This window comes from Pinus tabuliformis, chromosome 1_1, assembly GCF_031772625.1.
Source record: "Pinus tabuliformis cultivar Carrire ecotype Pingquan chromosome 1_1, CPIR1, whole genome shotgun sequence".
Taxonomy (NCBI): domain Eukaryota; kingdom Viridiplantae; phylum Streptophyta; class Pinopsida; order Pinales; family Pinaceae; genus Pinus; species Pinus tabuliformis.
This window is the reverse complement of record NC_142297.1, coordinates 787,854,969-787,871,615: the sequence shown is the minus strand read 5'-3', so window position 1 is coordinate 787,871,615 and position 16,647 is coordinate 787,854,969. Positions and strand designations below refer to the sequence as shown.

The 16,647-nt window shown below is 37.3% G+C and overlaps 1 protein-coding gene across 1 annotated transcript in view; it reads right to left on the bottom strand.

Annotated features, from left to right (window-relative positions):
• The window catches only part of LOC149216357 (kinetochore protein NUF2 homolog), a 114,809-nt gene that overhangs the window by 20,965 nt on the left and 77,197 nt on the right, over positions 1-16,647 (bottom strand). The gene's annotated exons all lie outside the window — the stretch shown is intronic.

The window sequence follows — 16,647 nt, the reverse complement described above, 5'->3', positions numbered from 1 at the left end:
GCAAGATTACAAAAATAATTTATTTCGTTTTATTACAACAAATACAAAGATCATGTCATTATGAAGACCGAACCTAGTTACACCTTCTTCAACATGAGCTACCTACAGTCGCTATGGATGAGCAGGATCCTCAAGATGGGAGTGATTCCTACCTAGAGAGCATGTTGACTGAACAGCTAAATGATGTTGATGAGATGGCTTGAGGAAGTCATTCTTCACTATTTTGAAATTTCCTAGTCCATGTTTGGAGATGTCTTAAGGCAAATTTTCAATGTGGTATGACAATGGACATATGTCATGATTCTTATTAATATGTACACTCCAATTTGCACTTATATCAAACTAGAAATTTGAAATTTCAATGTGAATGTTCAAATATGTGCATGTTTAAATCCTTAAAGTTTAAATCATAAATACTTTATTTTTCTTCTTTAAAATTGGAAAATATACAAATTCATATATATTATAATTTATAAAACAATATATATATATATATACCCCGACGAACCCACTTACCCTATTTCAAAATGTAGTGTACCCGTCCTCCTCCCTGTCCCCGTCCCCACGTTTCCTGGCAGCATAGTTGCTCAATAATTTTGGATTCAAGAAGTGTGTAAAGGTCCCACTTCCTCATCAATAACATCTCTACTAAATCTCACCTTATTTGTATCAATATCAACAAATCTATAGGCTTTATAATTGTCATTATACCCTATGGGCATCATCTTTTTTCTCTTTGGATCTAACTTGGTTCTCTTTTCATCCAAAATATAGTTGTAGGCTATGGATGACTTTGGTATTTCTTCCAGACAAAGCTTGCTATGGACTCTTCTACTTCACTATCATCGTTGTGAGATATAGTCAACAAGTATATTGTTGTGAACACTCCCTTAGTCCAAAACTTGTTTGGAACACATTTATTTTGCAACACACACCTAGCCATCTCTGTGATGGTGTGGTTTTGCCTTTGAACCACTCCATTTTGTTGTGGAGTGTAAATGAATGTCTTTCAATTCCATGTTTAGCACAAAATTATTGAATTCTTTGGAATATAATTCGCCACCATTATCAAACCTAAGAGACGTAATATTACAACCTTACTCTTATTCTACTAGGGCTTTCAACTTTTGATATGCATTAAACACATTAACTCTCAGTTTCAAAAAATACACCCACATTTTCATACTGTAATCATCAACTAGCAAAGGGAAATACCTCAAACTTATGATAGATGATGTGTTCATTGTTCCACAATGTGAAAATTCCAAGACTGGAATCCTATTACAACAACTATTATTATTTCTCCTAATTGTTAATTAATTTAACAATTTATTTGCTATGGAAAATATCGAAATAAACACACTACAACCTTCACAAATAAAATTCTGGGGAAAAATAAAACATTTGAAGCTGACAAACACTAGCACATACACATAAATTGTAACACAACTATTTTTGGACAAAAGTCCCCGGAAAACCCAATGCAGGAAAATCGGTGCAGCGGTGAGGGTTTTTATTATTATGCAGCAGTGAAATTCTGAATCTGGATGCCTAAAACTGTCAATACACAGGAAGAAAATCTGGGCAAAATTATTCAAGGGAATTTCCTTTCCTCCACAGGCAATCCTCGACACAACTTGCCTTCAAAAAACTTGGTCCTTTGACTCTTTACGTCAGCCTCTACGCTACATTGCGCAGTCTACTTGACGTCAAGCCTCCAAGAAGACTCTGATGAAGTTGTTCTGCCTCCAGCTGTTGAGGAAATCGTCTCTCCAGCCTTCTGGAACCTCTACCCAGCCTCTAGAACTAAGATCGATTTTCTCTCGAACAATTTGAATTGTCCTCTTTGAAGCTATTGTGCAGAGCTCTGTGTTACCTCATTGGGATAACTCGGCCCTCTTGTTCCTGCGTCTCTGGATCTAGAAAACTTCCCCCGGATCATTGTCTATGCCCCTCACTTACTACTTCAATCTCTGGCTCTCTCCAGCAACCGAGTGTTGCTACTCTGGAAATCAATCTACCAAGGACATTGAATTGCTCAGGTTCTCAAGTGTCTTCTCCAAGTTCCCATCGACTTCCTCTTATAATCCATCGTTGGAGCTCCAACAGCCAAGATTCCCACTCACTACTTCGATCTCTAGCTCTCTCTAGCAACTGATTGTTGCTACTCTGGAAATCGATCTACCAAGGAAATCGAACTGCTCAAGTTCTAAAATGTCTTCTCCAAGTGCCCATCGACTTCCTCATATAATCCACTATTGGAGCTCCAACAACAACGATTAAAACTTAATCGATGGTTAGGATCATATTGGAATCGATCCATGTGAGTTTCTAGATGAATCTCATCTTGACTTAATTAATATTGATTAATTAACCAATTTTCCTAAGTTTGTACTTACGAAACATTAAAAAATTGGTTAATAATCTAATTAAGTCACTTCTAGGTGGAATTTCCAAAAACAATTTATGGGTCTTGGAGATCTCATGTAGTCTAGCATCTCCACAAAGTTTCGTGGCTAGAGCACATCCAATGCTATAAAAACTAACACACAAATGTCTACATGAACAATTTGAGAGACTTTGTGCTCTCCATCTTTGTCCTTCATCAAATGTCTCTCAATGTTACCTCCTTGTCTATCAAGCTCCACAAACTACCTAGATCAATTGTGAATGTTCGAAAGTCAATCTACTAGATTCTCTTGTGTCAACTAAAAGAGGTAGATCAAGATCATGTACCCAAACTCCCAATGCCATAGTCTATTGATGTCTTACGCACTATTAGCTACTAGTGCATTCACTTTGACCTATCCAATATCCACCAATATGAACAATCTGCAGTCCTCAACACCAAGGACAACAACTTTTTTGGTCTCTTTGTCAACTATGTAGCGCTTGTGATTGCTAAAGTTGGCAGCTAGTTGGGAGTTGTGTGAAAAAATCTAACTAAATGCAAATTAAGCTCCATACCTAGCACATACTATACATTGAGTAGGATTAGCATTTTTCTCCAAAGGAAATCTACACATTTCTATTTCCAATTATTGTATACTCCTCCCCACCATTCAAGATCATTGAATCCTTCGAAGAACAAGGTGTGTGCTCTGTCAACTAATCCTGCTTGTTTGTGAAATGATGTGATGCACGTGAATTGGTGAACAAGTAGGTAACATGGGTTGATTTGCTTATGTTGTGACCAGCATAGAAGGGTTGACCTCATTAGTTGTCTAGTCAACCAACCTCTTCTTCTAGTGCTTCTTCATGTGTCCCTCTCCACAATAATGGCATTTGAAGGTCTTCTCATCCTTGCTGACATCTTCACATTTTCCCTAGGCATACTCAAAACCCTCTATTTCATTGCTACTTCTGAACTATTTCTTCCATCTATCCTACTATAAAATCTTATTGCAAAGCTCATCAAACCTCAGGTCAACATTCGTAGAAGTGATGTTCAAGGTCTCAATAAAGTAGTAGTATGCACAACATAAACTTTTTAATGTGATTACCATTGTTGACCACTCAAGTGTCAACTACCCTTAAGCAGAGTACCTTTCAAAGCAATCAGAAATTTCTTCAGAATCCATCATCACCATGCAGCTTCTAGTCATTTTATCATAATCTAAATTTTGCAACCCTATGGGCCATTATGTAAAAATGATTCTAGTATGTCTATAAAGCCATGTAAAACATCTAGATAGCTTACGATATTTACTAGAGTTTCACTCTAAGGAGATTTTTCCATCCGCTAATTGTTTGTGTATTTCAACACTTATAATTGGTAGATTTTTTCTTGCGAGCATATCTGAAAGCTAGGGTGGGGCTTGATGGTAAAGCCTTAGGTGAGTCCTAATGTATAGATAGAGTCAATGTAAATTATCATACTAGATTATCTGTAAAGTGTCGCAGAATTTGGTTAGGTCTAAAGGTCATTTTTTTAGTTGTCAGGCGTTCCCTTCTAAATGGGATGTCTATGTAATATTTGATGTAAAAAGAGTTGTCTCTAGAAATTATAGGAGGGTAAGAGTATTTAAAATTATACCTCAACACCTAAACTTTCTACTTAGACACACTTTGAGGGTGGAAATTATGTTTAAAACCCCTCTAGAGTCATTATTTTCAATTATTAATTTGGCATCTCGAGGACAAAATCCATTCATTGGACTAGATTCCTCTTTCCGAGAGGAACAAAATTGATCTTTGAAGCACTAAATTTGGATAAATAAAATGTATTTTTGAAGTCAAGCCCACAACTACAAAAATTGTCAAGGTCGGCCTACAGACACACTGCCCCTCCTCCCATGCATATAAATACAAGTGACCTCAAGCTCATTTGGACATCTCATTATATCATCTCATCTTCTCTCTCTCAATCTAATTGGTTCGTACAGGTCTAAGGCAACTCTAATTTACAAGTGTGGGCAAGAAGGAGGGTGAAATTACAGGTGGCCGAAAATCTTAACTATTTTGCACCTTTGACCAGCATTGAATTTTAAACTTTGAGGAGAGTTTGACTTCAATTTTTCTGGGCTATCTATGTCTCTCTACGCCGCATCTTTTGGCACAAAAATCGAGTTTGGAGTTGTTTGACTTGAGATGACCGTCAACTTTTCACTCTCATTTGACTGAGTTTGATTGGGTGTTTTTGGATTGTTTTTGGCTCTATTTGACCAACACTTGAGGTCACACTTTTTTACTATTGATTCAGCTCTTAAAGGACAAATTTGATTGATGACTTGGTATTGGTTAGGGCACATTGACTATTGTTGATCTTGACCAAAATTGCAAATTATGACAATTGACTAAATTTGACTATTTCATCATTGGCATATTGGTTTCTTGGTTGGTTGATTTGTTGGACGAGTCAAGGCTTTGACTTTGACTCTTGTTATTGAATTTGGCTCATTGTACTCATTGCTTGACATTTGAAGACATTGTAATAGAAGAAGAATTTCAAAGGGCCTTCCCCCTTGTGGGGTTTTTCCTTGGTCTTTGACCAAATTGGTTTCTCTTGTTGACGCTCTTGATTGTCTCTTATTGTCGTTGCATTCACTGTTCTATCTTCAATTGCTATTGATTATTGGAAGATCTAATTGTTATGGAAAATATTGCTTATTGAAGAATTGAATTGGGAGACTCATCTTGTGAAGTTGGAGTACATTCAAGGAAAAGGTCCTAAGCCCCTAGAAAATGCTACCGCTGCAGTCAAGAACAAGTACAAGAAAGGTGAGTTAAAAGCAAAGAAAATTGTGTTGATGGTTTACAAGATCATTTACTTGTCTATGTTGGAAATTTGAAGAAGTCCAAGGATATGTATGATAAGTTAGCCAACATGTATGAGGCCAACAATTTGAATGAGATCATCTCCTTGAAAGATCAACCCAAAGATATGAAAATGAATAAAGGAGAACTTGTGCAATCCTACATCATGAGGATATCCTGTCTTAGAGAGAAATTGCAGAAAGTTGGGGAAATTGTCCCTGACAGGGAGTTGGTGTTGGTAACCCTTAGAGGTCTCCCTCCTGTTTGGTAAACCTTCATTACCACCATAAGCAATAACAACAATTTCCAATCATTTGATGAGCTTGTTGGAAAATGCACTCAAGAAGAATCCAAGATGATTTCAAGAGGTAAGATTCAAAAGCGTGAAGGAGAGCCCTCTGCCTTTGTTGCTCATGACAAGAAAAATAAAGGAAAGGAAGGATTGTTAAAATCAAGGAAGCATGCTCCCTTGACCTCTAATAGAAGAAATGGAAGAGAAAAGGAATCATTGTGCATTGAATGCTACTATTTTCACAAGAAAGGTCATTGTGTTCGAGATTGTCCAAGGAAGAAGGGCTCTTGGGGTTGAGGGATCTCTGAACAATAAGTGTGCGTGATCCCTAGTCTTGCAGTAGGTCAAGTATCTCCCTTATTGACACCCATAGGGTGTGCGTGATCCTTGTCCTTTATGACAAGTCGGGTATCTCCCTAGTTGGCATCATACCCACAAGTCGAGCTTCTTGGGATAGTCCCTCCCCATCTGGCCAATGGGTTAAGGAGAATTGGGGCTTGTGATTCTTACATTTTGTAAGTCAGGTATCTCACCCAAGCTCGGATTATGATGCAGGGGCTCTACCACATGACTCTTAATGGTCATTGTTGGGAAGATCAGTAGGTAATAGGATGGATGTGATCCCTACTTCTTATAGCAAGTGGTATCTCACCCATTGATTTCACAATGGGATGGTTGTGATCCTTGCTCAGTAAGTAGTATCTCGCCTATTGCTCGATAGAGGGTGGTAGCTATAGCTCCCCTACAATTCTTCTTAGTTAGATTCGAGAATAATTCAACAGATAGAGTTGAGTCAAGATGAGCAGAGATGGAACATGATTTGATAACGAGATATTTGCGATGATCACATGATACAGTCAAAATTTCTCCCGAGCTTAGGAGTGTTAATTTGGTAGCTCAATGACTAAATTCCATTTATTGGACTAGATTCTTCTTTCCAAGAGGACCAAAATTGACCTTTGAAGCACTAAACTTCGATAAGGAAAAATGTAAATTTGAAGTCAAGCCTACAGGTGCACAAATTGTCAAGGTCGGCCTAAGGACAAATTGCCCCTCCTCCAGAACATAAATACAAATGACATAAATATAAATGACCTCAAGCTCATTTGGACATCTCATCATCTCTCTCTCAAACTGAATGGTTTGTACAGGTCTAAGGCAGCTTTTTTTCACACATGTGAGCAAGGAGGACAAAATTACAGGTGGCCAACAATTTGAATTGTTATGCACCTTTGACCAGCTTTAACCAACGTCGACTTTTACCTTTAAGGAGAGTTTGACTTTGATTTTTCTAGGGTATATTTGTCTCTCTAGGCCACATCTTTTGGCACAAAAACCGAGGAGTTTGGAGCTATTTGACTTGGGCTTACTACAAGAAAAATGCATACTTTGACCGCAAATTTTTCTCTCATTTGGTTGAGTTTGGTTAGGTGTTTTTGGACTGTTTTTGGCTCTATTTGACCAACACTTGAGGCCACACTTTTTGACTGTTGACCGAGCTCCTAAAGGACAAATTTGATTGTTGATTTGGGACTGGTTAGGGCACGTTGACTATTGTTGACCGTTGACCAAAATTGTAGATTATGACAGTTGACTAGATTTGACTATTTCAACATTGGCATATTGGTTTCATGGTTGGTTGATTTGTTGGACAAGTCAAGGCTTTGACTTTGACTCTTGTTATTGAATTTGGCTCATTGTACTCTTTACTTAACATTTGAAGACAAACTAATAGAAGAAAATTTTCAATTGGTTTTGACCTTCTTGGGCCCTTTCCCTCGTCTTTGACCAAATTGGTGTCTATTGTTGATGTTCTTGATTGTCTCTTATTGTCATTGCATTTATTGTTCTATCTCTGATTATTGTTGATTATTGGAAGATCCAAATGTTATTGAACAGATTGATTATTGAAGAATTGAATTGGGTTAAAATAATTGAAATAGCATATAGCAGTGGAAAAAATAACAATATTTTCCGGCAAAAAATGGCAAAATAATTAGCTGGAAATTGGTCAAAAAATTAAATGAGAGACAATAAAATTCTCTCCAATTGGAAAATAATTAAAAATTGCGAGGACTTTCCCAAAAAAGGAATCAAATTAAAAAATGAGAAAAGTCATATTTCCAAGGCAAAAATGTCCCACAAAAATTTCCTTGGGCTAGAAGAAGTAATTATATTTAAAGAAAAATTAATTTTTTGGTCTAACTGGTAATTTTAAATGAGCAAATTTCGAAGAAAAAAAAATAAACAAAAAAAAGAAGATATTTTTGATGAAATTCTAGTGGTCCAAAACTACTCCAAAGTGAAGATTGGTCGATGCAGCTCATCAATCAAGGAAGTCAAATTTTTCTATGGAATTATGCAACAACAATCAAGGGTTCAAGTTTTTTCTAGAAGAATCAAGCCATGGATCAAGTCAACTAGCAGTTTCTTCCACTTGGAGTGTTTCAGCTCTTTGATTTTCTATATAAGGAAGCTCTTGCTCCTCATTGTATCATCATGAAATCTGTAATCAAGCTCTAAGCCAAGCTATGTTGATCTGTAATATTTTTCTAGAATAATAAAGAAGTCTTTGGGGTCAATTCATGGTGGTGTTCCTCTTCTATTCTCTATGATAAATTATTTTTGAATATTGTGCTTAATGCTCTATTGAGTTTGAATTCAATAATTGTTACTTCACTAGCCAATTGTGGATTCACTATTTGCACAGGCATCTTGCATTAGTTCGCAAGTCAAAGAAGCATTTTAAATTTAATTGATCTAGGGGGTATCTCTAGATCTTTCATGTTATTGGGTTATTTAACCCCTTGTGATCTAACAATTTAATTTTAAGTGTGTAGAGATCATCAATGATTCAGATCTTGGGCGTTAGGGGATGTCTTTGGTTGGACTAGCCAACTCCCAAGACATAGAGATTGAAGAGCCTGCTTTGTTTGATTTCAAAGACTTATCTAATGATTTATTTTACAGAGATTCTTGGTTATCGCTCATCTAAAATCTATTTATCTCTCTATATATTTGTGCTTTAACTAAATAGATCTTGCTATTGAGAGTCATTATTTTTTAATCAAGGAAATCTATTCCTTGAAATAGCCCTTGTAAATTTGTAAATAGATTCTTGTATATATTTTTCCTAACCCTTGTATATATTTTATTCATCTTGTATATATCGATTTGGGGTTCTTTGTGCTTTGCAGATCTGAAGAGAGGACAAGGGTTTTTCATTGATTTTGTTTTGCAGGTTGATTCATCTCAAAGATCAAGGAGAAATCGATTGTTTGAAGGCTAAGCCCTCACCAAGCCTAGACAACTATGGTTTTAGTCCAACGAATCATTTTTTGGAGGGTTGTCTGGCATTTATACCCTCTGTATTCAATGTTGCAATCCTTGCCTCTCTAGCCTCTTTCAAATTCACTTTTAATTCTTTAATTTTGAGGCTTACACAATTTTATTGATCATTTTTTAGCTAGCCGCAAGCCTATTTTGGCTTATTTCACCTAGCCACAAGCCTTTAAGGACTTTATATTTTGCTCTTTGTATCAAGTGACTAACCCTTGGGTTTTCCATCAAATTTTTGGGCTAGAAGTTAGCCTTCGAAAGGTTAATTTTTTAGACTACTTTTGGAGGAGAGTTGCAAGGTTTTGGAGACCTCTTTCTCTTACCCGAGGGCTTAAAGAAGGGTCGCAAACCCTCTCTGATTTGAAGTATACTCACTTGAAGGTCTATCGGGTAACAAAAAAAAGAATTTAAGAGTTTAAAGGCTTAAAAATTATGCAAATTTATTATATAAATTTTACTATAAAATATTATAGAAAAATAAAAATAAAAATAAAATAAAATAAAAAAACTCTATCCTTTCTCTTTGCAAGGTCGTGAGCCTTGAGAGTTATATTCATCAAGGTCATGGATTTTAGAGGCTTGGAGCAAGTCTTTTGACATTAAAGTTTCATCATCAATTGACATGTAGCCTCTTCTTTGATATATTGAAGCTTGACGAGGAATTGGTTGTTTTAAGGTTCTAATCAGCTTTGTAATCTCATCAAGGTTGGAAGAACCTTTTCTCACTGTCTAAAGCGTTTCTTATTCATTGTAATAATAATAATAAAAGTGATCTTACTTTTGAAGGGAGATTGGGATTCAATCCCCTACTATCCCCCACCTTATTTAAAAGGGAGGATCTCTCATCATCATCGCTTAGCTTATTGTGCATACTAACCTCTTCCATTACTCTCATTTGATTAATTGAAGCTTCATTGTCATCCTTGTTGGATCTAATCTCTTGAGTTGCATATTTTCTTTGTGATCTCTTCTTGGCTATTTGATCTTTTGCATTCTAGATTTGAAATAGTCTTTCTAATATCTTCTTGTTAGCAATCTCATTTTCCATCACTTACTTGTAATTGTATCATATAATTCTCACTCGTTTCAAGCTATCATGATAATATAAGTGAAGAAAATCTTAATAAGCACTATTAACTAAAGCCATTTTGAGTTATTGTTTCATAACATTAATATCTAATTGCCAATTCTTGCATTCCTATTGTTTCATTGAGTAAGCTTAAAAGTTGCTTCTTTGAATCATTATTGTAAGCTTGATTTAACATGTCCTATAGTGAAGCATATTGTTATAATTGAATCTCATTAAAGCAATTGCATTTGCATCCTAGATATAAATTTGCATCCTTAAAACTTACCTCCACGCTTAATAGAAAGTTAGGATCACCTTCTTCATTATTCAATTTGAGAAGCTTGACCCTTAAACAACAATTTAAACGAATGACCTTGCAGTTCTCTTGTGGTCGAACCGCATGTAGGAACAGAGCCACTTGGGTTGCTAGAAGCCATGGGTAGGCATCATTAACGAGGCCTTAGCCTCCTTCCCTAGCACTTCTCCCACCAACCTTGTTTTAGGACAAGCTTTGATAATTGAGGAGAAGACTTTCCCCTTAGTTTAGGCATATAATTAAAATTAACCAAGATCTTGCATCTCACATAGATAGATCTTGCATTCGCTCATCTAACATCATCATTTTGCATTTCATTTGGTTATTGTAGTTGGAATTGTGAGCTCGTCCTAATACTTGAAAGCTTTACGTTATTATACTTGTCAATTTCAACCTTGTTGTCTCTTGAAATATCATCTTTATTTGGACTACAAGTTTTACTTCGCTTGCAAGCTTATTTCTTCTTCCTTGTATCACTAATTGCTTTTAATCTCTTGACCTATTGTAATAACCTTGTCTTGCGATGTTACCAACCACTAGTGGGTGACACCTGTAGGAGAAATTTTTCTCCTAGATTATCTTCAATTGGCAGCCAACAACCCCTTGCAGCGACCAAATAGCTCGATGTGCCATCGTCTCCGCCGCCTAAGCCAGCCATTATGCACCCTCACCTATATGTCATCATCATATGTTTGAAAGTGGGCCTTCCAACCCCGAAGGTATGGCCTTCATTATGTAGTTGGGTATTTTTGCTTACTTATCATGGGCACTTCTGGGCATGGATTAGTGGGGGGATTTCGAGAAAAGAATGGGTTTGGTTTGTACTCTTGTCCCCTTGTCCAACATGGTGGTTAACCTTGTATACTAGTCCCATTGGATGGCTACTAGCTTTAGGAGTAGCACTACATGGGAAACTCGATTTTGGTTGTGTGGTCCCACTTCCTGACATCACATACATCACTCCCCTCCACTCATTATAACCCCTTTTCACATATTTCCCATCCAAGTCCACATTTGACCATTGAGTCCACAAGGAGTTAGCCTCCTCCTCCCCTTGTCCACACTTTAGGTTGGGCCGGAAACGATACCCTAAAGGCTGATGCAGCTTAAAAGAAAGTTAAAAGAATAATTTGGCCACTTACAACAAGAAATGTACTATTAAATGCAAAAGATGGTCGAGACATAAAAATTTAGCATGTGGGCAAAAGCCAAACATGAGCTCTACCCCTACCATTATGGCCATCACCCTAGTTCCTAGGCCCCCTTACATGAGCCCCCTGCATCATTAAAGACCTCATGATTATCCCAACCCCTGGTGCGTGATGAACTGTCAGACCTTAAAGGGGTATCCACAGATATATCATTCACATCATGCTCTCATTCCCTAAAGCCCCGAGCAATAAAATAAAAGAAAAATCAATGAAAGGCAAAAGGCATATGAAGAAGGGTGGAAAAACAAAATTCGAGGTAAGTCATGTACCACAATTGCTCCCTCCCACATCCATACACCCAAGTGTGGACTTCCCTCACTATAGCTACCCTTGAACCATGGCATGTGGCTTGGAGCCTTCCCTGTTACCCCACTCCATTCCATCACTATTTCACATGACACACGCCATCTGACAGATGGACCATGGACCTGTCACTCCCTTAAAAGTTAAAAACACCTAATAGGGTCCTTGCTTAACCTCCCTCTTGAACCTGGGCACACATGTACATTCTAAAGCCCATTACGAAAGGGCATGCCACTATGAAGTGCCCACTTGGTTCCATGATTTGTAAGCTTATTTTTTCAATTGCACTAATGAATTATTGTACTGGAGGGAAACGAGACACATTGGATCTTATATAAGATTGGGGATGGGTCTTCATCTTTGGGTTTGGTCTCCCTATATGAATCCAAGCCCTCCAAAGGGTCTTAATGGCATTTATTGGGTGAGCATTGAGAGCCATGGGCCTCCACTACAACAGAGAGTAGATAGCAACACCATGGGATCCTATTCACCATTTATCACTTGCTTGTGTCCCACTTATTCGATGATGATGATGCACCTGGACCACCTTGACCAACCGGCTCCACACTTGCACCACACACTTGGCAGTTGATCTAGGGCCCAAATGGGGTTTTGTCTCACCTAAGGAGACAAGGGAAGGCTAGCAACATTGTTCTAGCCCTTACAGATGGAGCACAGGCTTGTTCGTTTCAGTTGGAGACCCATGAGGATGTTCATTGTGCCCCCACAACCACTTGGAGCACCACAAGTCATTTGCTTGGAGATCAAGGGGCCTACACATTTTGGCACATGAGGGACTTCATTTGGTCTTCCAACAACCCTTCTAGCTATCTATCTATCATTTGGGCCCTCTTGGGAGGCTAGTTTGTCTTATTATGGAGCTATTTGGTGGGCTTGCCACCAAAGCTATTGTTAAAATATGTTATTTGAATCCCTTAGAGGATTGTATAAATAGAAGAGGGGCATTCTCTCTCATTCATCATCACTTGGATTTGGGATATATCTTTCTAAAGATTCCGGACCTGCAATTTGTGGAACAATTTGGATGATTAAATGCATATTGATGTGTGGAATATTTTCACTATCTCTCTTGGAGCTTCTGTTTGGCAAGTTTATGGATGGGTATAATCTTTTTGTCATGTATGTGCTCTTTTCACGCGAATTTCATAATGCTTCATGTCTAATGTATGGAATGTTATGTCATGATTTTACTTGTGCCCTAAAAATTAATGTGAATTTATGAAACACTTGTAATCTTGGCTCGTTGCATATGTTATTCATCTTGGCAAGAAGAACGAATTTTCCTAGGGGTAGGTTGTGCACCTTTTACCTTGAAACTCCATCAAATATTGCATATCGAAGTATAAAAGTCTAAAGTTGTTCTGAAGCTACATCCACAAAGAGTGTAGTTGCTTCTTTAGGCCTCCTTGAAGAGTGAAGTTCCTAAATCTTAATCATTTTGACTCCAATCTTCCCAATAGCTAGGCACTGGTCCTAGATCCTTGGTGATCACATTAACTTAATGAAATATCATTCTTTCACCTCTTTTCTTCCTCTTTTCTTCGTCCCCTAAGGATAAAGAGATTTTCTACGGTTTGGTGCAAAATTTTAGGGAGGGGGAATTTTAGGATTTTGTCCAAACAAGTTTCTTCATTTATGTCTCCTCTAGGAATCCTCTAGTTTGGAATGAATTCCGACAGTGGAATTTCAAATAAATTGATGCCCTAGCTATCACACCAAGAGGGAACCCTTGAAGCTTATTTGACTTGGGGATTTCTTGAAGGTTTGCACTTTGTAGTTCATCATTCAAAACCTTTTCTCTTAACTATAGGTGATCATTGGATGAGCCTTTACCACATTATATTTCTCAACCCTTGCTCTCTTATAGTATCTCTCAAGGAGTTTTTCATGCAAAGTCACCCTAGCTTCTCCCAAAGCTCACACTTTAATTGAATTTTTCCATTGAATGAGACATCCTTGCCTCACTTTGAACCCTAGTATAAAGTCCATAGTTTTAAAACTTGAACTCGGACTCGGAACAGGCCGAGGGTCAACTCCAACTCGGACTCCAACTCGATATCGACTCGGACTAGTTTATTCCAATGACTCGATCTTTGTAAAAAGTACATTAAATATTTAATTTTAGTGAAAAATCATATTTTTAAAGATTTTCATTCATGTTTCCAAACTCAAAGCACTAGAATAATAGAGAGAAGATAACATTTGATTAAAGCATGCTCATACATATATCTATTATATCAAAGTGGCACCAAGTGCATTGTCCAATGCATGTAATATATAGAGATCATAACAAAAACACATAACCAATGTTGCTCCAAAACCAGCTTCTCAATGTTGCTCCAAAGATCACCCAAGAACATCCTCAATGTTACTCCAAAAACCAACCCCAACTGCTCACAAACTCCTCACAAATGCTCACATAAATGCAATGAGATAGCTGTGAGGAAATATGAGGGGGTTGGGTCACCTTTATGGCGTGGGAGAATGCTAGACGGGCTAGGAAATAGTTTAAACGAATAAAAAATGATTTCAAGTCCGCCCAGCTCACCTTTCTTTCCCGCCGTCGAGACCTAAGAGTTCAAGTCGAGCTTGGTCGATCCAACCAATCCATTACCGAACCGATTGAATCGGTGACCAACTCAACCGGTTCGGTAACGAACCAGTCGCCGAACTGGATAATTGACCTAGTCAATTCGAGCAAAGGTATGGCTCAGTCAACCAAGTTGATTCGATTCAAACCAGCCTAATTTTAAAACTATGGTATAAACACATCAATCACAAGTGAGGGATTTTGGAAGTTTTGATATTAGGCATTCATCATTTTTGAATATTCCTAAGCTTGAAGTCATCCTTCATGGGTCTTTCTTGCGGAGTCTTTTAGCTTTTCTTTAGGTATTTGAACCATTAATTGAGCCTCTCCTTTGAATGGGCCTAGGAAATCATGTTATACCTTGCCATTGATCCTATCATTCAAGTGATTTCCTCCATATCGGGACTCCTCCCATTGGTGAAATTCCATAAAGAGCAGGGGGCATCGCCTAAGGTGACAATGAGTCCTTGTCCCGTTGTTGCCATTTGGTCTAGTGTAGTAGTTGTCCCTTAGGAACCACTCCTAAGGCACTTGCTAGATTGAGCGGTAACATGCAACATTATCTATCTTGTGACTTGAAGTCTCACTTCTTTATTGTTTTAAGTGTTATATTTACATTTGAGCATTGTTATTAAAGCACTAGTCTTTCATTCTTATCTTATTGTCATTGAATCTATATTTAACGCTTGCATTTCTCACTAATAATTATACTTGCCAATTAATCTTAATTCAAGTTATCAAGAGAAGTAATTGCCTTGCCTTAGATCTCCTAGACTTGTTGTTTCAACAAGCTTTCCTTTAGTTTTTCATTCTTTAGGGACTAACCCCCTTAGCTTGCCTAGGAGAGAGCTTAAACGGAGTGAGTAGGGAATAGAGATCCTACTCTTAGTGTTGCACGATAAAGACTATACCTTGTGGGGTTGGAAACCTTTCCCACATCTAGGTGTAAATCTTAGACAACAACATACATGTCTTCCTCCTCCCTCTTTTAACCAATGGCCAACTACTCTTGGATATCCTTGATCTTGAGCAAATGCTCCTGGAGGGTTGCATGCACATCCATTATCATTGAAAACATGTTTTTCAAGAAAGAGGCTCTGCCCTTGTTCAATGTTTCATGCAAATTTTTCAAATATTTCAAATGTATGGTAGATGATTTTTTTAAATTGACCTTGCTTTGAAAATTGTGAAACAATACCTAGTTTCAATGATGCCCTTTTGGTTCTTTGTTGTGCTACACTAGCGATCCCTCGATCTGTCACTACCAACAGCAGTCCCTAGGTCTTCATGCTCTCACAGACTTCATGGCTCTAAATGGTCTCTAATACCATATCATGAAAATCAAGCACATAAAGAAACCAAGACAACTCGAAAGTGTTCTCCATCTTGTATTTGATATTGAGAAAGTGAAAACTTTCTTATATAAGATTAAAAGCAAGTCAAGTCACTCCACTTTATGAATGTGGGATAGATAGGGAAACATAATAAAGTGAAATAAGGCATTAAACCATAAAATGAACTAAAGTCATATTGACTTTATTAATGCCCAAATCTACTATCTAATTGACATTTATATGCTAATATTTACTTTAACACGTTCAATGTGTCATGATTCATAAAGGATTACATTTCAAGGAATGGAAGTCATACATAAATACTTTCATAAGATAATACCCAACAGGAACCAACAAAATCACCAAAAGCTTTCTTGAGACTTTGCAGGCTTGTCAAAGTCGTTTTTTGTTAACAGCTGATATGGTGTTTTTTGTAAAACTGTTTCTCGTCTTCTGTATGACTTGTGCATCTATTTTCTGTTTGGGTTGTTTTCCTCGGAAGAGGAGACCCGGGAAATAGATGCTCGTTTCTGATCTTGTCATGGATATGCAATATATGATAACTGTGTTCTTTTTGACGGTTCTGGGGACGGGAGCTGTTTTCCTCATTATGAGGAGGCTCACGTTTCTCAGGGATTCCTATCTCTCTTAGTTTTGGACAGGAAGGGCAGCCTCTTCTTGCAGAGCTTTATGATTCTCAATCATACAGCAAACAGAATGCTCCGGCATATGCTATGTAACTTTTTATTCTGTTTATAAAAAGTTCGATTTTTTCTTTGGAGAAGGAAAAAAATAAAAAAATAAAAAATAAAAATTTCACCAAGAGCAACTGTCTAAATGTTCAAATAGCAGAAAATGTAAATCAGTAAATGTGGTTTCAAAAAATATTGATTGCGAGTAAATTAAAATGTAATTT